General features: G+C 34.5%; 1 protein-coding gene across 1 annotated transcript in view; it reads left to right on the top strand.

Annotated features, from left to right (window-relative positions):
* Positions 1 to 2,509: 2,509 nt before the first annotated feature.
* LOC145686729 (uncharacterized) overlaps positions 2,510 to 23,013 on the top strand; it is a 351,998-nt gene continuing 331,494 nt past the window's right edge. The window contains exon 1 of the mRNA XM_081760339.1: positions 2,510 to 3,014. The gene's annotated coding sequence lies outside the window, so the exon portion shown is untranslated. The remainder of the gene's footprint in view (positions 3,015 to 23,013) is intronic.

The following is a 23,013-nucleotide window of genomic DNA, read 5'->3' as shown; positions in this document are numbered from 1 at the left end:
TGTTAGTGACCAGAAGTGACTAAATCCGAGGTCGATCGCTTTCTTTTATCAAGACAAGTCGGTTAAGGTCTAAGTTGCATGTGTGGCTACAATCGTTGGAAATGCCTAACGCTCCGAAACTCTGTTATTCCCATTTTTGGGTCAAAATATATCATATATTTCAACAAAACTTTTCTTGCACACCTTATATGTGGAGAACTACTTAAATTGTACCGAAATCCAAACTATCAGTTGAGTCAGTATGATGTGATTATTCCATAGAAAATACGGAAACTTGATTTAGGAGCCGAAAAATTTTGCTGTCCCTGATCCAGTTAGATCAAAAGATCGAATATATTTCAACAAAACTTTTCTTGTAGGCCTTATATCTGGAGAACTACATACTGTATAGCATAGGCAAACTATCAGTTAACTCAGTATGATGTGCTTAACCATAGAAAATACGAAAACTCGATTTAGGGGCCGTTCAAAAATTTTCTGGCCCCTGATTGAAAAACTAATTATTGGCCAAGATCGCAATTTTTTTATGCATTTTTAGGTTTTCTAAAATTTTTGTTAAAATTTATTTCTTCTTGAAATCTATTTATTTGCCCCTTAGTTCGTAAAAAAATATTTTTTTGTTTTATATCATATATAATTTTAAACTTTAACAATCAAATGTGACTTTAAAAATGTTGTTCGAGCTCACGGAGGAGATTATTTGAATTCTTTGGTTATACTACGATGTTAAAATATTTAATATTCATGAAGAACGCAGTTTTTGAAATTACCCGCCAATTCTGTTCTAGTAATTTGGCAAGCCTGAGCGTTAGCTACTCCATTTTCATCTGTTGTGTCTTTGTGGTTAGTAGTCACGTACGGTAGCGTCGAAAAAAATAAAATGGAATTTTTGAGTTTCACGTCCCACGATTACGCCGCCAAGGCTAAAGGAGAGGGTGATGATGACCAATGAATGAAATGGTGGAATGAAGAAATTGGGAGGAAACGGAAGAAGCCCGAGGAAACTCACGCACACGGTATTTGTCCACCATAGGTTCCTTTGGCAGGAGCAGGGTTTGAACCCTGGACCCCCTACACCAGAGATGAACGCTCTACCACTGAGCCACCGTGGCCCCACGCAGCGTCGAACAGCGAATGATTGTCATCTGATATGAGTTTGCGAAAAGTTTGTGCCTAACATTCACCATTTTGTAATAAGTTTTCACTATGACAATATGCTGTTCCGAAGTGAAACACTCCATTCCTACCCGTACAGAAAATAGATGATGATCATGCGCTATTCGGCATTTCGCTGGAGTGAATTGGTGGAATGAGAGTGCAGGAGGAAACGGAAGTATACCCAGAAAACCCACGGACACGATGTTGTCTACTACAAAGTTACTTGGTCGGGAATCGAACCAGGGTCCCCATGCACGAGAGGTAAGCGCTCTACCACTGAGTCACCGTGCCATAATAATAATAATAATAATAATAATAATAATAATAATAATAATAATAATAATAATAATAATAATAATAATAATAATATGGGATACCTGGTTCGATGCCAGCTCCTGCCAAATGTCTCTTTTAGTGGACAAACACTGTGTTCGTGAGTTTTTTTCGGAGTCCTTCGGGTTTCCTCACATTTTCGTTAGTCCACCATTATCATTCGTATCATCATAATGAGTGCCTTCTTTAGCCTAGCTGCATAATTCTGGGATATAATAGTAATATATGTAAAATAATGCAATATACACAGAGGCTCATCTACAAGGAGCAATCTGGGAAAGACAGCCAACCCCAGACTATGATAGGTATATCATGAGTTTACTATACACTTTCAAAATATATAAATAAAGGATTAAATAATTTTTGACACCCAAAACTAGGGGGCTTAGGCAAGGGTGCCGATCCTGGGGAATCGGAGGGCCCGGCCCCCACAAAGCTCATGTGGGCCCCCTATTGTATTTATGAATATACAATATTTGACATAATTTGCATTCAATTTGTCTTAAAATCCTCATATATATACCTTCTGCATCTGAATGCCCCCCCTCAACATTTACAGAGAAATCGGCGCCCTTGGGCTTAGGTTCCCCCGGTTCTGGACAAAATCCGTCACTGAAGATTCAGAATGCAATATAGGAACGCAATAGCCTCTTTTATAGGTTTAAAATTCTTTATTCTTTCGCATCTCGCAAAAGGTTCATGCAGCGTAATTCACGAATGTTCACGAACGTAATAGAAAAGGCAGGAACTGTTGAGAATCTGTGAAGTCAAATCATGAATAAATAAATAAATAAATAAAGATAATCTCAAAGTTTCAATGTAATATTTTATGCACTACGAGTTAACACAAAGCATAAAAGTAGAATTAAAAGATAAATAATTGTTCTTCATTTACTGAATAATTTGACTCTAACGAAACCAAATGTTTAGTGATAACAATTTTCTACTACAGGCAACGCTGCAAACTAGACAAGATACAGTTCCAGCTGCGCCAACTAGCGGTGGACTGAGTAACTAGAGGGAGTCAATACGGCTCCCGCACTCGGAGTGTAGCAACAGTTGAAGGCGTTTTGAGCTGTGCCGGGTGGGGTCAGCATCAAGCAAGGGAACTAGAGCCGTCATCCTGGGACCGCTCAGGTGCTCAGTAGATCAGTGTTTGAAACAACAACTGCGTGCCTTTCAGGGCAGACAAAAATGGTATTCATGGTGCATTGTAGATAGTGAAGAATTTACGTTTTAAAGTGTTGGTGTTAGTGATCAAGGAAATTTGGAAGTTATCAATGTAGTGCTTCAGGTCAGATCATGTAATCATGGATAAGATTTCGTGGTGTACTACAAAATGTGATCGTGACATTTGTATACCAATGCACACAAAGTGACGTAGGTTAGTTCTTGTAGAGACAAAAGTTTTTTTTAAAAGAAAAAAAGTTCATTACTTTATTATTTTTTTACTATAAAATATTTAATTTGCCCGAAGAAAATTGTCACTCAATTGAAGACGGATACAGGACCAAACACTCTTGGTAAGTATCAAGTTCGATAGCCTACATGACTATAACATCTAAACAGTACTATATACATGTTTAATTCACAGATGGCACAACGATCTTAACGTGAAACTAACCCAACATTATTGTATAAATTAACACTGGTTTTGATTTTCGAAAGTATCAATTAAAAACTCGGAGAAATTTTGTTACAAAGTATCATAATTCCTTTCAAAAACGTTTAAATTTGTTTGAGTAAATGAGGTAAGCAAATTAATCACGTAAATGATTTGTTGACATCAATCCTATTCATACGTAAGATCTTTGAATGTGAATATCAAACAACCTTACATGAAATCTTTTTCTCTATAAAGTTAATTGAAAAGTATTGATAATATTTATGATGCTTTTTTGACTTTAAATAAAAATGTAAAATATATCTATGCAGTAAAACGTTGTATGCTACACATTGTGTAGGAGGAAACAAGGTAAACGTTTCATATAACAGTATATAACACCTTTGAAGTTACATTTTGTTTCTGTTCATCGATTTTGAAATAGTGCAAATTAAATAACAAGAATTTTAGGAATGATCCAAAAAAATGCATCAAAAGATTGTGATCTTGGCCAATAATTAGTTTTTGAATCAAGGGTCACAAAATTTCTGATCGGCCTCTAAATCGAGTTTTCGTATTTTCTACGGAATAAGTACATCATACTGAATTAAGTGATAATTTGGGTTTGGGTACACTATTTGTACTTCTTCAGATATGAGGCGTACAAGAAAATATTTGATTCAAATATATTGAATCTTTTGATCCAAAAAGTAGTTTTTAGTTTTTATTCCTCTGATCAATCGCATTTATCTTGAGTTTCATTTTAAAAAAATAATAATAATAAAACGAATTAATAATCACGACAAGCCATGTAAATATTGTGATAATTCTTTAGAAAGGAGAGCACGGGAGGTCTTACATCCATGAACCAAATAGCAGATAATGGGAAACAGGGTCAAGGAACAATTATATTTGAGTTGTGTGCATATAAGTTAGGAAATTTTCGGAACTCTTATCTTCGTGTATCAAAATAAATAAATAAATAAAATGTAATTTGTTATTAATAGAATCTAGGTTTCATTCCCGATAACTAATTAAATTAGGAAATCTTAATTCATTTTAAAGTTTTTTGTAACACTTTTTCTGACAAATTTACAAAATACCTATTTAAAATACCTTGTAATGATGTATCTATCCATTATATATATATATATATATATATATATATATATATATATATATATATATATATATATTGAATACATACATCCTATGTAGGTGTACTTTATTTATTGGTTAACCCATATTAAAAGTATTTCCTGACTAAACACATTGATTATACACCAAAAATCAATATATCATATCATCATATATAGCTATACAACCACAATTATATCATATGCTCTGTAAGAGGCCTCTGTAACAAACAGTATATGACTCACATCGCAGAGAAACTGTTATACCACCATGTGCATATCTGATACACAAAATATGTACATTTATTATTTCTTAGATAATTAATCCAGATGAAATAATCGGCGTGAATGTTTCTAGTTTTGGGGGATGTTTCACTATGGTATTTCTTAATCTATGTACAGTGTATAAAAACAAAATCTGCGTGGTATGGCGCCGATCCTGGGGCCCCGGGCCCCCCAAAGCTCATATGGGCCCCATGTATTTTTATGAATGTATATTTTTATATGTATTTTTTATTGTTATATGTATTGTTACGTGTATTTTTTATGAATGGGCCCCTTAGAGAAATTGGCGCTCTTGCGCCTTTCTGCTACAAACCAGCTGAATCGTTTGAAATTAATTCTTAAACATAATTATCACTTGGGTCGATTTGGGCCTTTGTTATTTCAATTTGAGGATATTATTTAGTTTTCCTCCCAGATCACGTGGTAGTGTTTACGGTTCGTTATTGTAACTGTGCTGTAGTCATAAGTAGAAATACAGTGTGGAGGTATGGTATAAAATTTTCAACGCATAAAAGATGAACCAACTAGTGCTAGGTGACCACTAAAAAGTACAAATCCTATGTAACCGAGCCGGGGTAGGGGAGTAGCTGGGGGGACCGGAACGGTAGCGAGGGAATTCCGTCCGTAGAGAGCAGGCGCACAGCGACGTTGGGAATAAGCATAAACAATGTCGTTTACAACGGCTCACTATAAATCACAGCTCCGACTCCGGAGCCATGGATAGACTTTGGGGAGATACTAAATACCATACCATTTGACCTGTATTTGCTTACGATAGTACTTACAGCTCAAATTTTTAAGCAATGCCAAAGAGGGTATATTTACTGTGTTTCATGTCTTCATGGGGAAAAAAACTGTAACATTACACTCTTTAATAGCGATATACGACTCGCGAACGAATCGGTCCTCCTGAATGGCTCTTTTGAGTTTGGAAATGGATTGTGGACAGTTCCTCAAAGTAACAGTCGCATCTGCCAAACAATTAATCATCCCAGCATATAATATTCTAATGCAGAAAACGTATATCTTTGTTGATGAGTGAACAGTGGAGCAAGAGAATAAACAGACTTGATCTCAGAACAGTAAAGTCTCTGTTGCAGTGTTTAGTGAATTTGGACACGAGCATAGGCGGAGCTAGGAATTGTCTGCTGGGGGGCGCAGACCTTTTGGTTGGTCTCGGAGGTCTTGGTATGTGGCCATCTTATAGGTAGCATTTGTATTTTTTGTCAAAAAGTTGGGGGGCAATGCCCCCTATGCCCTCCCCATAACTCCGCCCATGGACATGAGTTACAAGACAAGCAGTTGCTGAGAGATGTTTTATCAACAAATAAATATACTAATAAAGACCGTTGTTAAACATAAATTGGTGTTAGAAAGAGCCTTATGAAGTTCATGAAATACCTATTGATAAACTATAGGTAAGAAATTAAGTGTGCTATTAAAAAAAATAACTTAATATATTTCTAAATATCAAAATAAATTATATTTTATATATGTTTAGAGATAAGCTTTCAGTTTTTTTTTTTTTTTTAAGTGTGGGTTCTGTGTTTACAGTAGAAAAATAAACTAACTCTAGGATTATGAAATATGTAAACCCTTGGAATGAATAATCTTTACGGATTATGTAATAGTCTGGAGACCAGTGTTGTCTACAATTGATTTCGACTTTTTTTTTTTTTTAATTCACGCTAAACTACAAAATTTATGTGCAAGAAATTGATCTTAACTGACTGTTTTTTTAACGCTTTTCAATGTCACCAAGGAATGCAGCTTCTTTCAAAGTAAAAAAAATTAAACTTTCTCCCTTTCTATAGAGTTACCTTCATACACTCCAATCCACACACGTCAGGCTTATTTATTTAGTTAATTTTATATAACATATGAATAAAGAACATTAAATGTTTAGCAAAAAGTAGTGGAGACAGGCCGATAGCCAAGCCAAAAATTTAGGGGGGATCCAACCCAGGTAGAATTTAGGGGGGGATCCAACCATCTTATAGTTCATTGGCAAGCCTACCGTGAAAAATTTAAGGGGGCAGTAAAAATTTAGGGGGCCGACCCCCTAGACTCCCCTTGATACGGTCCTAAGTGGAGATATGTATTGTATGTGCAATGATTTTTTTTTGACAGACCTCAATTATATATTTACGATAATTTTCAACCCTCAAAAGAGTCGTTAGAATGCTCACCTCTGATTCGAAGAGTATCTGGTTCGACCTCAGGTCATTACAATTTATGGTGTTTACCATGTCGTGGGTTATATTGCTTCCTTTCACATTCTCATTCCACTAATACTTTAATAACATTTCATTTTCATTAGTTACCTGTCTCCCTTAGCTCAGAATGCAGAAACGTGGCGGTTTAAACTATAAAATTCATTTTATTCCAAACTAGCTGTAATACCCGTTCTTCGCATGAGAAGTATAAGGTTTATGCAAAATACTTTAAAGTAAGGAAATAAGTGAAATAAATGAAAAACGAAGAACAACACCTTCGGCGTTACCCCCTGTAAATTCCCTGGCCAGCTCACATGTCTCTTCTTGCCTAAGCTTGGGCTGTAATACCATCGGTGTAAGTAATGTTACAATGTTTTTATGTGTCGATAAATACAATAGTTATACCGTGCTCAACGCTGGTTGTATTCATTTCTTGGGAGATTTTAGGGGTTCACTTGAGCAGACGGTTTTACCAAGTAGAAAATTCATGCGTAGAATACGATGTGAAACGTTTTTCGGGAAGGAATGAGGGTGTGAATGTATTTAATTACTGTCAGTGTACAGCATATGGAAATGAATTTTGAGTGATAGTGAAAGTATTGTATGTGTAAGTGTGCTCTTCCACTATCGTCGTTTATGCGTATACCGCCGTTGCTGATGCGCCTCCTCCCTACGGACGCACCCCTCGCTTCCGCTCGCCCCAGCTGCACTCCTGCCCTGACTCGGTTAGATAGCATTTGTGCTTTTTAGTGGCGAACTAGCACAAGTTAGTTCATGTTTTATGCACTGTAGTTTTTTATGCCATACGTGCTTACTGAGCTCTCCTGAAGTCAATCTGCAAGTTGTAATGAAGCTCCTCATTTAATGCATGCTGTGCTAAAGGAAATACAAAACTCTAACCTAACCTGAACATGTAAGAAATATGTAAAAATTGGGTAGAACCGTCTGTTCGACTAATGCCGGCTTTAGGTTTCATAAACCAACACTACAATAGTATACAATAGGACAACAACCCAAACTTGACTCAATATTAGTGACACACCACTACACAATAATCCTAGCTTGGATAGTTTCAGTTGTCACAGCTATCTTTATTCACAATCTGGTGCACCTACATATAGTATATCTATCCTCTCAGATGCGACTATTTATATAGATAAATCTCTAGCCCACTTACTAAGTGCCTACCACATGATTGTCATAATTAACAATTCCTCGATTAGGCTCGTAATTCCAATCGCTAAAGCATCGGCTTCAATAACAAAGGCATTTATTCCGAAATTGGGCGCCCGCTTTCTCCACGTTTTTTCGCTGTTATCTCCTTTGCACACTTTCTACAATTTGTTATTAGGTTCATTAATCCGTGCTCTTCACAAACTTTTAAAAGATTTTGCTCGTTATCAACGTATTGCTTCACAAATGTTAAAACTGTTAGTTCACTGCCCTTGTACATTCGCCATGTTAATAACATAAATTCTCGTTTCTTTCCCAACTATTCGGTTACCTTACGCCAAGTAGTTCCCTCCGCTCGCCGTATAGTCCCATGTTTATAACCGCCTATATATAACAAATAAACAGATTTTTCGAGACTCTTCTATATTATCAATCACACAAAGGATCAAATTATCCATATCTTTCCTGTAAATTTTAAAAATTTTGCTGGAAACGGACGTCCAACTTCGGAACTTAACCCATAACAAAATTTGATATTCAATTCGACATTTATAAATAAACTGTAAACTTTTCTTCTCGTTTTCTCCAAGCATGTTCAAAATTCTGTCACACTTTCCGCCCCACATTCTATTTCCTTACAATTGGGTAGGTCACCAATCAGATTATCCATCCCATAACTTTGGATTCGACATTAAAATCGGTCGTTTTCGATTATTTTTAAATGTCATCCTTTTTCCCCCCTTAAAACGAAATATCCTTAAAGATATATCCCCACAACTGTTCCATTGCCTGAGTATTTATCCTATGGTGTTATGTAAGCCCATAAAAAAATAGACAATGTCTCTTGTATATAAAGTGTTCTTAGAAACAACCCAGAAATGCCCATAAAGTTTGACTTTGCCAATTTCCTCGAGAAGAAAAACAACTACTTCACACGCAATTAGCTTTGATGAAGGTCTATCTATGTACAGTTATTTACCTTTGTTAAAATTTATTTTGAGACATACGCACTTTCACCGAGTTCCAAGGTGGAACGTATAGAAAATTACATTCTTTTTAATTTACTGAAAACTGTACTCAAATTCTCCTTCCATTCGGAAGCTACTTACGAAACTAATTTCATCGAACGAAAAGAACTTTTGTTGCTGACTGTACAAAATGTTATGACTCTAGCTCACTTCTTTCGAAAAGCTGATGACAGAGACACACATATGCAGATATATTCATTAATGTATTATTATTTTTTTTAAAAAATCGTACATATTTCATGAAAATTATTGTTTTTTGAATGTTATCATTATTGGCTTCTTTTTTTAAATATTGAAGGTAAATACAAATAGATGTTATTTCAAAGCCTCAAAGAAAGTATGATAATTCTTAAGAAAGTTATCATCAATTTTTCTTCTTTAATACGGTGTATTCAGCCTTTTCCCTCTGACTAATTTCAACTAAAAAAACTGACACAATTTCTTTAATCTTAACGCAAACGCACTGTCTTTAATGGATATATATATATATATATATATATATATATATATATATATATATATATATATATATATATATTAGGGTGGTCCTTAATTTTTGATTTCCTAATTTCTTTGGACTCACCCCCTAAAATGGTTCCATACGGGACTAAATTAAGGAAGGAGAAAAAGTAACTTCATTGAATAATATTAAATGGTGGCCCAAGCGACCTAAAATTTTGAATCCGATTACACTACATAATATATGGGAAAAATCTGGAATAAAATCTTGTAATTTAGAAACGGCTTAAGGGAACGCTAAAATACCCTGGATAATGGAACTAGAGGAAGAAAAACACCTAATTTTGTATAGCATTATTATGGCGGCCATCTTGAAGTCCGCTATCTTGGATTCAGATCAAATTTTTTAAATAGGAAGAGGGTCATGTGACATATTGTTTTGAGGTGGCGTTTCACCAGAAGCACAAATCTGGCACTATTTTAAAGATAGGTTTAGTCGTCTAAGAATTATTACCTGTGAAAATATTTCTCTTTTTCACAAGTAATAACTCTTACACAACTAAATGTAAAGACATGAGTTTGGCTCGAAAAGAACAAGAGGGATATGCGCGGCTTCATTAGAAAGAGGAACGCAAAAGAAAAATGCACTTCTGAAAATGATTTGTATGAATTTTACACCAAAATACACGGAGGTAAGCATTTCAAGAAATGAAGAGGAAAACCCAGTTGAGTATGTAAGATAAAATGTAAATATGTGCGTGTGTGCGCCCGGACCCGCAAGAGATGTAAAAGGGGAAAAACTAATTTTATTACTCCAAGACAGGTTGCTGCTCTTGATCGATACAAGGTCACTGATAGAACAAGAATACATATTCTGACAGCAACGACAGAAACATTAGGCCACAATGTAAAGGAACTAGTAATAGATATGCATCGATGCTGAGAGAAAATTCGTAGCGAAGTTGCATAAGACCACAAAAACAGCGCATCAAGTGCGTTAGTTGTGCAATGAGACGGAAAACTACTGCCGAATTTGACTGGTAGAGAGACTATCGACGGGTTATCAATATTTATTACAAGAGATGCTCATGAGAGGCTAATTGGTGTTCTCAGTTTGTCATCATGAAGAGGAGAACGAACATAATATTTATACTACAGTTCATTAGCTTGAAGCATGGAACTTGGTAAAGTTCGTGCAGGCAGTTTGTTGTCACACTATTCCCTTCAATATGTGTCATGTAAACGGTACTTTCATTCTGCTAGAGCAGATACTCCAAAATGATCTTCTATACCTTCCTTGTAGACGCTACATTTATGAATTGGTTTTAAAATGTGTATTTGACAACTGTTGTGTTTCGTTTGCATCTGGACCGGACATTCCCCTATTTAAGCATTTTCAGAACGATTGGTCTAAAATAGATTGTACTAACTTTATTCGAGAATCGATGATGATAATGACGTAAGGAACAACATTTCAGATGTAAGAAATGAAGTATTGAATTTTGCTATCAAACTTGTAGAAGCAGGACACCGCAGAGAAGATTACAGTAAATTTTTATAACTGACATTCTTGGATGGCATACCTCCTCGAAGAGTTTTCTTTCGTTTGCCTGGAGCAATTCATCATGCAAGGTAGATGGGAAAAGCAATATATTGTTTAAAAATATTTCTCTTTCGCCAACATTTTCATTTAAGGAAGCAAATAGAAACGGGTCTTCGGGATGCATGAATTTTTCTGATACGTCTATATGTCCAAGCTTGATTTAAATGTGATCAAGTAGCCCATTCACCATTACAAGACCTGCAATTTTTGAAAGCTTTGTACAGTTATAGGCAAATAGGTAATGAATTATTTGAAGTGGCTCTTTCTAAATTTTCTCGGCATCTCTGGTACTTGAAGGAGGAGTACGTAGCATTGGAGTTTTTTTTATGATGAAGTTAACATAGTGGAAAAACAAAAATTGGTTGAAAGAATCAAAACTGTAAGGAGAGACCGTGAAGCAGCAAAGAGGCTTGACGCAAGGATAATATCATAAAAATTCTTGCGGAAAGAGAAATCAGTGATTTTGATACAACAAACAATCTTTTCTCGTGAGATTTAAAATACCTAAAGGGTTTCTTGAGTGTGATCCGATTTCATGGTCAGATAACAATGACTATCTTCAAGGAAAGACAATAGTTAAATTCATCTCCGTAATAAACGATGCAGCAGAAAGGGGAGTGAAACTAACAGAAGATTACAACATCGTTTTTACGAAAAATGAGTATCAGAAACAGTTTATTTTGCACATAGTGAATTCCCATAGATAATCTTTTCCTAGATGTGACAAAAGTGAACTGTGTAGTATATAAAATTGAAAACCTATTGAAAACTTACCCCAAAGCTACAGTACTACATAAATAAGGGATATTTCAATTTATTCCATGTTATATTTTTTTCTTTTTCTTCATAATGGTCTATGAATCATCTTGATGGAAAAACTTATTGGTAGTTCATGGGGAAACAAAGATTTAACTTTCTCTAGCAGTTTGTTTCCAGTTTCTGTAAAATACTTCCAAAATTCTTACAAATCTGTGGTTCATAACTACAATAAAATAACATTACATCGAAGCATTTCGTTTTTCACACGTAATAACTCTTACAAGATTATTGGTACCTTGAAAATAATACGAGATTTGTGCTTCTGGGAAAACGCCACCTCAAAATGATATGTAACATGACCCTTTTCCTATTTAAAAATTTTGACCTGAATTCAAGATGGCGGACTTCAAGATGGCCGCCATAATAATGCTATACAAAATTAGGTTGGTCATTTCCTCTAGTTCCATCATCCAAGATATCTTTCCATTCCCTTAAGCCGTTTGTAGATTACAATAGTTTATTCCAACTTTTCCCCATATACTATGTATTGTAAACGCATTCAAAATTTTAGGTCGTTTGGGGCACCATTTAAAATTATTCAATGGATCTAAATTTTCTCCTGGCTTAATTTTGTCCCATATGGAACCATTTTAGGGGATGAGTCCAAGGAAATTCCTAAATTTATTTTTGCCCATATAAACAAGGACCACCCTAATATATATATATATATATATATATATATATATATATATATATATATATATATATATATATATATATATATATTTATATATGGATTATGTCTTAGAATACGCGTTATATTACACCACTTACTATTGACCAATTTTAACCTAAAACAATAGGTGTGATTAGGTACCTCAAAGGAAAAGATACCATACGTGTATTCTTTTATAAACTGAACATTTTTTTAAAATCATGGATCCCTTTATTACAGTATAATTTGAGCAAGCATTTTGTATTTTGAGATAATTTAAACATTACGCATGGCTTAATTTCTGTTCATGTGTTTCATTGAATGTTTACGTTACATATAGTATCTCTCTTACCGTTAGGAAAAACACGAAAACAATAGATTCAAACTGATATTTAATAGAGTATATTTTAGTATGTGCTATTTAATAGAATATGTAAAACATACTCTATTAAATATTAGGTTGTATCTATTGTTTTTCGTGTTTGCCTAACGATGAAACAGAAACTACATATAACATAAACATTCAATGAAACACATGGACAGAAATTAAAGTATGCGTAGTGTTTAAATTATCTCGAAACACAAAAAGCTTGCACACTTCACACTGTGATATAGGAACCCATTATTTAAAAATGTTCGCTTTGTAAAGAATATGATATAATTTCCTTTGAGGTTTCCTAATCACATCTATTGCTTCAGGTTTAAATTGGTTAGTACGAAGTGATTCAATTTACCTAGCCTTCTAAAATAATTAGTACATAGTCAGTACAAGAAGTACAAGTAGAACAATAACATTTATAAATAAGTATATGTTGATATGGACAACAGTCTGCAACGTATGATAGCAATTTTCTTCTATGGCGAGACCTAAATTAAAATTTAACTTGTTAAGTTTTGTGGCCAGACACGTAAAAACATGTTTTTTTAGACAGTTATGATATAATACGTAAAGAAGCCACTAATAGTTGATGTATTCTCAATTCTAAAGGAGTAATTTTGTGAAAAATAAAAAGGTAAATGTAAAATAATCTTCGTAAAATACATATATTTAAATATATTTTATCTTGTGTGTTATTATTGAACAGATAGTGAGTAAACTACGTTTTAATTACTTCCAGAAATTATAAAATAACGGACTTGGGACAATATATATATAGATATAAAAAGCTTAATTTTTTGGAACAAAAACGTTTTGGAGGGTAAAGAACCTCGTTTTTTCACGGCATTTTTGCCTTGAATTTTTTTCAACATTTCAATTTTAATGAGAAAATTTCAATACTTTCAATCTTTTTATTTCTATTGTAACACAAGAAAACATGTTATTATTGTACTCTGAAGAAAGAAAAAAACACGATAAATTAACGAATAGAAGAAAAGTAAGTTACTCGATAGGAAAGGAAAGAAGAATTTTAAGAATGATCAAAAATGCATCGAAAGATTGCGATCTTCACCAAAAATTAGCTTTTGGATCAGGGGCCAGAAAATCTTTGAACGGTTCCTAAATCGAGTTTTTGTTCCTTTTTTTTTTTTTTTTTACGGATCAAGCACATCATACTGAGTTAAGTGATAGTTTGGGTTTGGCTAGAGTATATGAAGTTATCCAATTTTAAGGTGTACAACAAAAGTTTTGATTGAAATAAACTGGATCTTGGATCAGGGGTTACAAAATATTTGAACGGCCCCTAAATCGAGTTTTCGTATTTTCTACGGAATAAGCACATCATACCGAGTTCAGTGGTAGTTTGGGTTTGGCTACACTATATGATGTTCTCCAGGTATTTGGCCTACAAGAACATTTTCGATTGAAATGTATATTGCATCTTTAGATCCGAAAATGCATATCAATGGTCCCAGTGGGTTGTTTTCTAATTTCTACGAATTGTTTGTAGAGCTTTTTAAAGATTAACTTTCAATGACAAAAACGTTTTAGTAAATATTTTAATAACGTTTATCGAACGAATAACTGTTCTGAAAATGTAGTTGTTAAATTTATGGAACAACATTATTGTTTACAATTTATACATAAATTGAAGCTTTAGTTAGTAACGCTCTAGGGGCTAAAAATACATTTTATGTAGGAGATTACGCGGAACAAGTTTGTCTATAAACATAACATTTACTGAAATCGTTAAAATTCGAGGGGGAGACAATTAAAAACGCAATACCCAAGTCTCATATTTCAAACATGTTGACATACGGTACAGTGACGAAAAAGTATTTCGTGTATGCATAAGTTTCCAGTGTTTTTTTTTTCTGAGAACAAAAATTACATCTTTAAGCAACGAAATATGATCTTAATTTATCAAATATTTTTTTTTGATTTTAACCCATAAATCAGGTAGCTTCTGTATTCCTTGCTAACGGAGGATTAAGGCTTATAAACTATGAAGTTGTTGATGCAATTTTTCGATATTATCGAGGTTTGCAAAGCAGTAGCCAGAAAGTGTATGATGTGGAGTATTATAAACAGATGATAAATCTGAAGGGGCTGTGGTGGATCAGTGGTAAAGTGTTTACTTCTGGTGAGCGGGGTTTCTGTTCGATCTCAGCTCGCGCCAAGTGGACTTTGTGGTGGACAAAAATCGTGTTCGTTGGTTTTCTCGAGGTTCTCCCGTTTCCTCCCACTTTATTTATTCCACCATTGCCTTCATTTCTCATCATCGCCGTTTCCTTTAGCTTAGTCGTGGGACGTAAGACTGAAAGATTTCATTTCATTTCATTTCATGATAATCTGAAGGAGTGAGATCAGGTGAATATGGCGCATATGGAAAAGTTTTCAACGTAGGTTGAAGATTGTTTCTTTTATTGTCAAAGCGACACGAGGACGAGCATCGTCCTGCAACAGTATGACTTGTCCCGTTCCTTTGCCCAGTAAAATGTCGTTTCATCTCAATATTTTCGCTTAGAGGTAGCAGCGTTCGCCATGGCTATTTTCACCAGGCTTCAGCAACTCGTAATAGGACATGTTTATTACTATACCACCACCAGATGGACAACAAATCCTTGTTGCCATGGACATTCATTTTAGCGACGTAAGTTGACAGCTGGGTCAGGATTTAACCACGACTTTTGATAGGGTTATCATAGTATACCCACTTCTCTTTTCCTGTTAACATTTTCCACAGAAGAAAAGTCTTTTATGTTGAGCGGGAACTGGCACGCAAGTGTTCAGACTACTCTCTTTATTGCGTTCTGTAACCCCGTGTAGGATCCATTTGTCTAATTTATGGATCCTATCAAGTACGTGCAGACGTCTAACAAGTGTCGAATAGTAGATTCCAAGCTTCTCACCAAGCTCCTTAGTTGTTTGGCAGGGGTCTTCTTCGAGTTACATTTACACTTGCCCTGTATATAATTTTGATCAGCTGAATAAGTGCTATCAATTGGTATGTATATTTCGTCTTTAGAAAAAAATCATTAAATATTAATAACGTTAATAATATTGATCCATGACAATACCCTACTTCATGCATCAGCATGAGCACAGCAGGATCTTCAATGTCTAACGTGGGAAATCTTTGGTCATCCTGGTTACAGCCCTGACTTGGAACCACGTGATTTACAGTTATTCCCAAAACTTACGGTATTTTCGGTTGGAAAACAGTTCTAAACGATGAGAAACTCTAACAAGTAGTGACAGTTTGGCTCAAATCTTTGACGGTAGATTAGTATAACATCGGCATTGAAAAACTGGTCTCACTTTATAACAAGTCTCCTGGACAACTATGGCAACTACATAGAAAAGTAGAGTAAATTCCTTTGGGTTTGTAAATAAAGTTTTATGCTGGTATCTTTTGTCTTTATTTAACCATACCGAAACGTTCTTTACTTTCTGGACGACCCTCGTAATATAAAGTGAACATATTTCTCTAATGAAAGTAATATGTCACACACAAAAACTAACACTATACATATGGAAAGAAACGAGATATTTCCAAATGGTGCGGAATTTCATTACTTGCACTTAACTGATTTCGTACTATCAACAATAGGGGTGATTCTTACGCATCAAAGGAAATTTTTATCCCCTTCACCTTGTTTCATGAATATCGATTTTTTTATTTTTTTTACGAAAAGTCTTCTGTGACATTTGGAAGTTGAATATTAATTTACTCTCTTATCCTTGATAAACTGCAACCTCTTGAAGCAATCGTTCCCATTAAAAAGGACCAAAGAACCAAACATCACGAAGTGCGAAAATTATTTCCTAATTGGAAAATGTTTAGGGAATTTAGAGTTAATTGTTTCTTGCTTTTAGAGGAGGTCAAATTCAGTTCCTTATCTGTTACAGAATTAAGTTCCCTACCTGTGACAGAATTAGCTTCCTTGCTTGTGACAAAATTAGCTTCCTTATTTGTCACAGAATTAACTTCCTTACCTGGAATATAATTAACTTCCTTACCTGTGACAGAATTAACTTCCTTATTTGTGACAGAATTACCTTCCTTACCTGCCACTGTGACAATATTAATTTCCTTATCTGTGACAGAATTACGTCCGTACTTGTGACAGAATTAACTTCGCCTTACCTGTGACAGAGTTAACTTCCTTACCTGTGACAGAATTAATTTCCTTACCTGTAACAGTATTAACTTTCTTGCTTGTGATAGAATTCAACATTAAACAACAGAAGTAATCCATTAAGTCTCAAAGATAACGCAGACCCTTTCATAATAATCTAATCAGTTTTACTAAAGTAATTGTCGAAATTGGTTTGTTATCACTAAGGTACTCGCCGTGCTGGATTTGAAATTATGCCATTATTTGACATATTTCAACTCAAAGTAACAAACTTGTTAGGGAAGCATCAAAGGAAGCACACACAAAGTTTCATTAATTTTTCGCAAATTTTGTGAAGATCATGGTTTAAAAAAACGGATACACAGACAGAGAAGTGTATGTTAACCTTACTTTGAATTGTAGAAACTTACTTTCATATTTTGAAAAGTCAGTATTATGATTACATACGAAACATTATGGTTCATTCTTTATATGACGTACCTATTCTGTCGAAGACGGTGTAGGATATACACTCCGTAATGAGAGTCCGTTTTCCACTTATTCGTTATCTCTAGTAGAAAAATACTTCGAAAACAAGGAGGAAAACAAAGAACATTTCCCGTGTTCAGTACACAAAAGAATAAAGTCCACCTTTGATCATTTTCAAACATATGTTTAATCTTTAAAATCTCTATATGAAGGCCCTTTCAGAGTGTAGAAGATTCATGTTCAGGTAGTGTAAATAACTCTTTAACACTGTTAACTTTTTCATGTACTTAAGCCTCGTGTACAAACTTTGTGTCTTTTTTTTTCTCACAACTTTGGTAACTTTTTCATGTACTCAGGCGTATATACAAACTTTATATATTTTTTCTCACAACTTTGGTAACTTTTTCATGTATTTAAGCGTACTGTACACTTCCTTTTTTTCTCAACTTTGGTAATTTTTCCATATACTTAAGCGTACTATACAAACTTTGTATTTCTTTTTCTCACAACTTTGATAACTTTTTCATGTACTTAAGCGTACGTACAAACTTTATGTCTATTTCTCTTACAACGTTAGTGACTGGACTTGATGAATGCCTCTTTATAAGTCAATGAATCCGTAAGATTATAACGCGTTCGGACTACATTATCATTTAGAGGTGTCTTGGAAGTTGTGTGAGAAAATGAATGAAAAAAAGCTTTATTGATAACATATATTCAGTACTTCATACATTTGTCTACAACCTATAAGAAAGAGCATCAAACTTTAACGTTTTCCGGTGGTTTTCGATTAAGTCATAAAGAAAGATAAATACCTTACTTTGTACCAAAATTACTAAGCTATTGGTCTGATGCTTATTGATCTTCAACATATTACTAGCAAAGGACGTGTTTGAAATGCATTACTTCATGTTTCTAACAAATTAACGTATTTCCGGCCACGTTAAAAATGGAATATCAAGTTTAAGAAGATAACATATAAAAATATAGCTCCGGCAGTAAATAAAGTTGCTATGGAAATGCGTTTAATTTTCGAGATATGTATAGAGGTAGATAATATAGCAAGTAATAAGTAATTATGGTCTTAAGGGAAACTTCGATCCCATAAAATGTAATCAAGTTAGGGAAGTAGTAAACTAAATAGAATAACTTAAAAAAGGTACCTTTTAGTTAAAAAATCGATTCAAATATGAATAGATACTTATACATAAGTTTCCTAATAATATCAATTAGAACATTTTAAAATACAAAACATATTTTAAGGGACTCCTACGAAAGAATAATTCAACCCGTTTATCTATGTATCTTTATATATATATATATATATATATATATATATATATATATATATATATATATATATATATATATATATATATATATATATATATACGTTACTTATATGGTTAGAGACAATTACCTCTATGTTAGCGTACGTGCCTTTGGCGTGGGAGACCCGGGTTCGATTCCCGGCGGGAGCTCATGTGGTTCGGATTCCACGTTATTCAGTAGGTCCGCGTCTCATATAGCCTCGCTGCTGAAAGGGACCCTAAACTAAAATCAACTCAACAACAATTACCTCTATTGTGAATATGGTTGCATACCAACACAGGGGTTATTTTGGTAAGTTTTACAGTAACGGCAAAGTAAAATGCTTACAAGCAACCATTCACGCGTTAGTGTGAATATAGCTGCATACCAACACAGGGATTGTATTGCTAAGTTTTTACAGTAACGGCAAAATAACATACTTATAGGCAACCAGACACACACACATACCAATATATATATATTTCTGTGTATGTTGTCTCATAACTTCGACGTAGATAAACCGATTTTGCTGATTTTTTTCTTTCTTTTGATTGAACGAGCATATCTTCCTGGTGGTCCCAAATAAGTTTGTTTAGGTTCTAGTTGTAATATTGGAAGCTAGATCATTAAACACTTCAATAGATGCTTTACTAATTACGTCAAAGTAACGTGCTTATAGGCAACCATTCATTAAATACCGTGAATATGGTTGCATACCACAACAGGGGTTGTATTGCTAACATCTTTTACAGTAACGGCAAAGTAACATGCTTAAAGGCAAAAATTCATTTTTTTTTTTTTTTAGCTTGCGTTTGATTGTAATGCGTATGTATGCGCAAGGGTTGCACTGCAAAGTTTTAACAGAACACTGTAACATTTAAAAAAAGTGAGTTACGTGCGTGATTTTTTAAAACAAAGCTGTACAACTATTGCATTTGGTGTAAATGATCCATGTGACAGTAGATGTGATGCGGATTCCATCCTAGGTTCAATTAATGATTTACATCTGATACGATTTCGTTGCTTCAAAGTGATGTTAAATTCCAAACAAATGAAGAAGCAGCAAAATGTCTTGACTACGTAACGTAATACTTTCATTTAGTTTTAAAATACATTTAAAAAAAAATACGTACTCAAACAACAAATACACACCTCAAAGAAAGATGGACAGACAATGAGCGTAATAGGAATCTTCAGCTTTGCTTGCTTTTGGTTCAAGAAATTGAAAACAGAGAAAAACTATGTCTGCGTGACTCATTTGCAATCGGCTGCCAAATTCAGCAAACAAAAATTACAGTAAACATCGGTGGAAAAGATCTTTTTTTTTTTTTTTTGTCGTTATTAGTTTCTCCGCCCAGGTGTAGTCGTGGCCTTCGTGCAAGTGTTATTATCAATAACTCGATCACAAAATTGCCACAAGGTGACAGGTAATTAAACACAATACTAAATCACAGCGTAAATAGTCTCTGACCGCATATATCATTTAATTTATCTTTCTTTAATTCTAGTTCATGGTAGACTTCCAAACATGTGTTCTACTTTTTAAAATATCGTATAGTTCTAGGTTGTTCATTTGTGCGATACAATAAAGTTTAGATTTGCTTAGATGATCGAACATGATTTTTCTTTCCAACAATGCATATTTCTATCTTGTTCATTTATAAAATATGATAAAGTTTGCATTTATTTTGGATCTCGAATCGATAATTATTTTCCTTGCTAGCACTCTATGCTTATACTGTATGCTTTTAGATTGTGCTCTAACAGGATGTATTAAAAGTTGTACTTATTTTTATCAAACATATTCTTTATTGCTATCACTGCATACGTCTAGCTTGTACAGTCCGCAGCAAAAGAACCTGCAACATGAGCATGTAAGTTGATTGTGAAACGACGAAGTATTTTGCTCCAAAATATATGTGCAGGGGAGGACGCCGATGTTTCTCCTGGCGTGATTCATCCCACGTAGACGTTATGTTGATTCCCTGCGCTGTTAAGCGTAGTTTCACAATAAACTTACATGCTCATGTTGCAGGATTTTTGCTGCGGACTGTACAGTAGTATAGGATATAAACAAAGTTTGCACGTATTTAATCCAATCAAGTAGGTCTTTTCTTGCTTGAACTGTATTCTAGAATATACTCTAGGAGGGTAGACAATGTTTTCACTTATTTAGAAGATTAAACATAATCCGCCTTATGCAGAGTCGTTTTGAAGAATATTTAGCGTGATACTAAACGCCCGACTACTACAGGAACCTTATGTTAGTCGAACTTTTTAGTATGGCACTAATCACGTTTCAAAATGACTCTGCATACGGCCCAATATTTCTTGCTATTATTATACTCTTCTAGGTAGTAATTGTAGGATATACACAATGTGTAAACAAAGTTTGCACTTATGTAGGCAATTAAATATGATTTTTTTCGTGCTTACACAATGCTCCACTTCTAGATTGTGCCCTAGTAGAATATAATAAACTTTATACTTACTTAGAAGATCTAACGTCATTTTTCTTGCTAACACTGTATACTTAGGATGGCATACAGTGTGGGCAAGTGATTATAATTGGTCATAGTTTGGTAGGATATGAGAAAGTTTACTCAGCAGTATTCTTTTAAAGTTCAAGTTCAGCTCCCAATATGGGTATGGCCCTCTAGCTTCCCTAGAGAGTGTGGGAAAGGGGAACGTGTAAAAATAATTTAAAAAATGATCGATAATAACGTTTCATCCTTAGTTTCTCGGGCCCTAAGATGTAGAGTCACACTCCAGATACCGTTAAAGTCCAAATTCAGTTAACGTAGTTATAGAGTGTGAGAAGGGATGAAAAATAAAACTTTTAAGATGACCGAGATTATTGTCAAATTTATTGGTTCCCATCGTCAATTACTGTGTTTTCAGGATCGCTTATCTGTTGAGTGTCCATCCTGATGACATTTGAGTCCAAGCTTAAGGAATAAAGGGCATGTCATCTGACTCGGGAATTTACAGGACAACGCCGAATGCGTTGCCTATTGTTCTCTTTTCTACTATTCCCTGTTCAGCGTAAGCTCTAAACTCCGATAAACAAAATATTTGTATCCTTCCGCTTGACACAAATACGATTGGGTAGTGAAGTATCACTCCCACTCCCCACGGGGAGGAGCAAATTATACATGTGCATTTTGACAATACTGTCTCGTGTTGTCCAGATATTTACAGCAGCAGCAGAAAAGAAAGAAAAAAAGTCGAATGATTAGAAAAATATATATTTGAATTTCGCTGGTAAACAATTGTTGCTTAGTGAGTAAAGATTTACCTTGTTGGTGTTTCACCACAACACTCGCGGAACCGGGATTCATGCCAGTCATCTTTCAAACTTTAAAAGTAGAACACGCGTCCACAGTTGAATTGGCGCCGTAATTACTGCGCATGCTTGGTATTTTTTGAATTGTTTCATTTACCACACTCGATTGCAATATTATTAGAAAATCCATAATATATTTTTGTCATTTATAATAACGTAGCAGTTTTATATGGAGCTTCATAGTAAAAGTAATAATCAAATCATATGAACTATTTTGCGGAGGAGTACAAGCGTCGGTAGGCCAACAGCAAATCAGCGAGATTTAGTTTCACGTGGCTTTGTTTATCGCAGTTTAGAGCTTAGGCCGAACAGGGTTTAAGTACTTTGCTTTGTAATAGGGACAACATCAAAGGCGTTGCTTATCAGCTATAATTGTTCACGAACAAGTCATTAAACAGTTTGTTGGCGATTTCATAACGTGGACGAACATGATATATTTATCATCAGAATTGGTGACCACTGCGCATTTACACGTGTTGCACAAACTGATCAGCTCTTAGCTGGTATTAGCTTTGGATGTGTTATCAACTGTTTATAACTTTTTCTCTTACAACGTATTTTTCATATACTATAATCCTATGAATGACTGTGTATTCAACAGAGCTGAGATTTGTAAAAAGATAGAACTGTACCAAAATGACTCCAAACTGATCTTTCCTGGAATCTATAGATTTCTTGAAGGACTTTTTAAAGTGCATTTTCATTCCCAACAGAAGATGGGAGGGCCACAGAAGGTAACGCCTTCTCTGGGGCCATGCACATTCATTAATTGGCAATATTCATTGATATAGTTATCTGGTTAGGCATACAGAATAAGATGCCCTGAGCATGGTATGTAATATGTTACTTGTGGCGATAGTGTTAATCTGCTGTGGGGCTGCACAGAGCGGGTTCAAACA

The sequence above is a fragment of the Thermobia domestica genome, chromosome 5 (assembly GCF_964235325.1).
Source record: "Thermobia domestica chromosome 5, izTheDome1.hap1.1, whole genome shotgun sequence".
NCBI classification, from domain to species: Eukaryota; Metazoa; Arthropoda; class Insecta; order Zygentoma; family Lepismatidae; genus Thermobia; species Thermobia domestica.
This window is presented reverse-complemented; position numbering and strand designations above follow the sequence as displayed.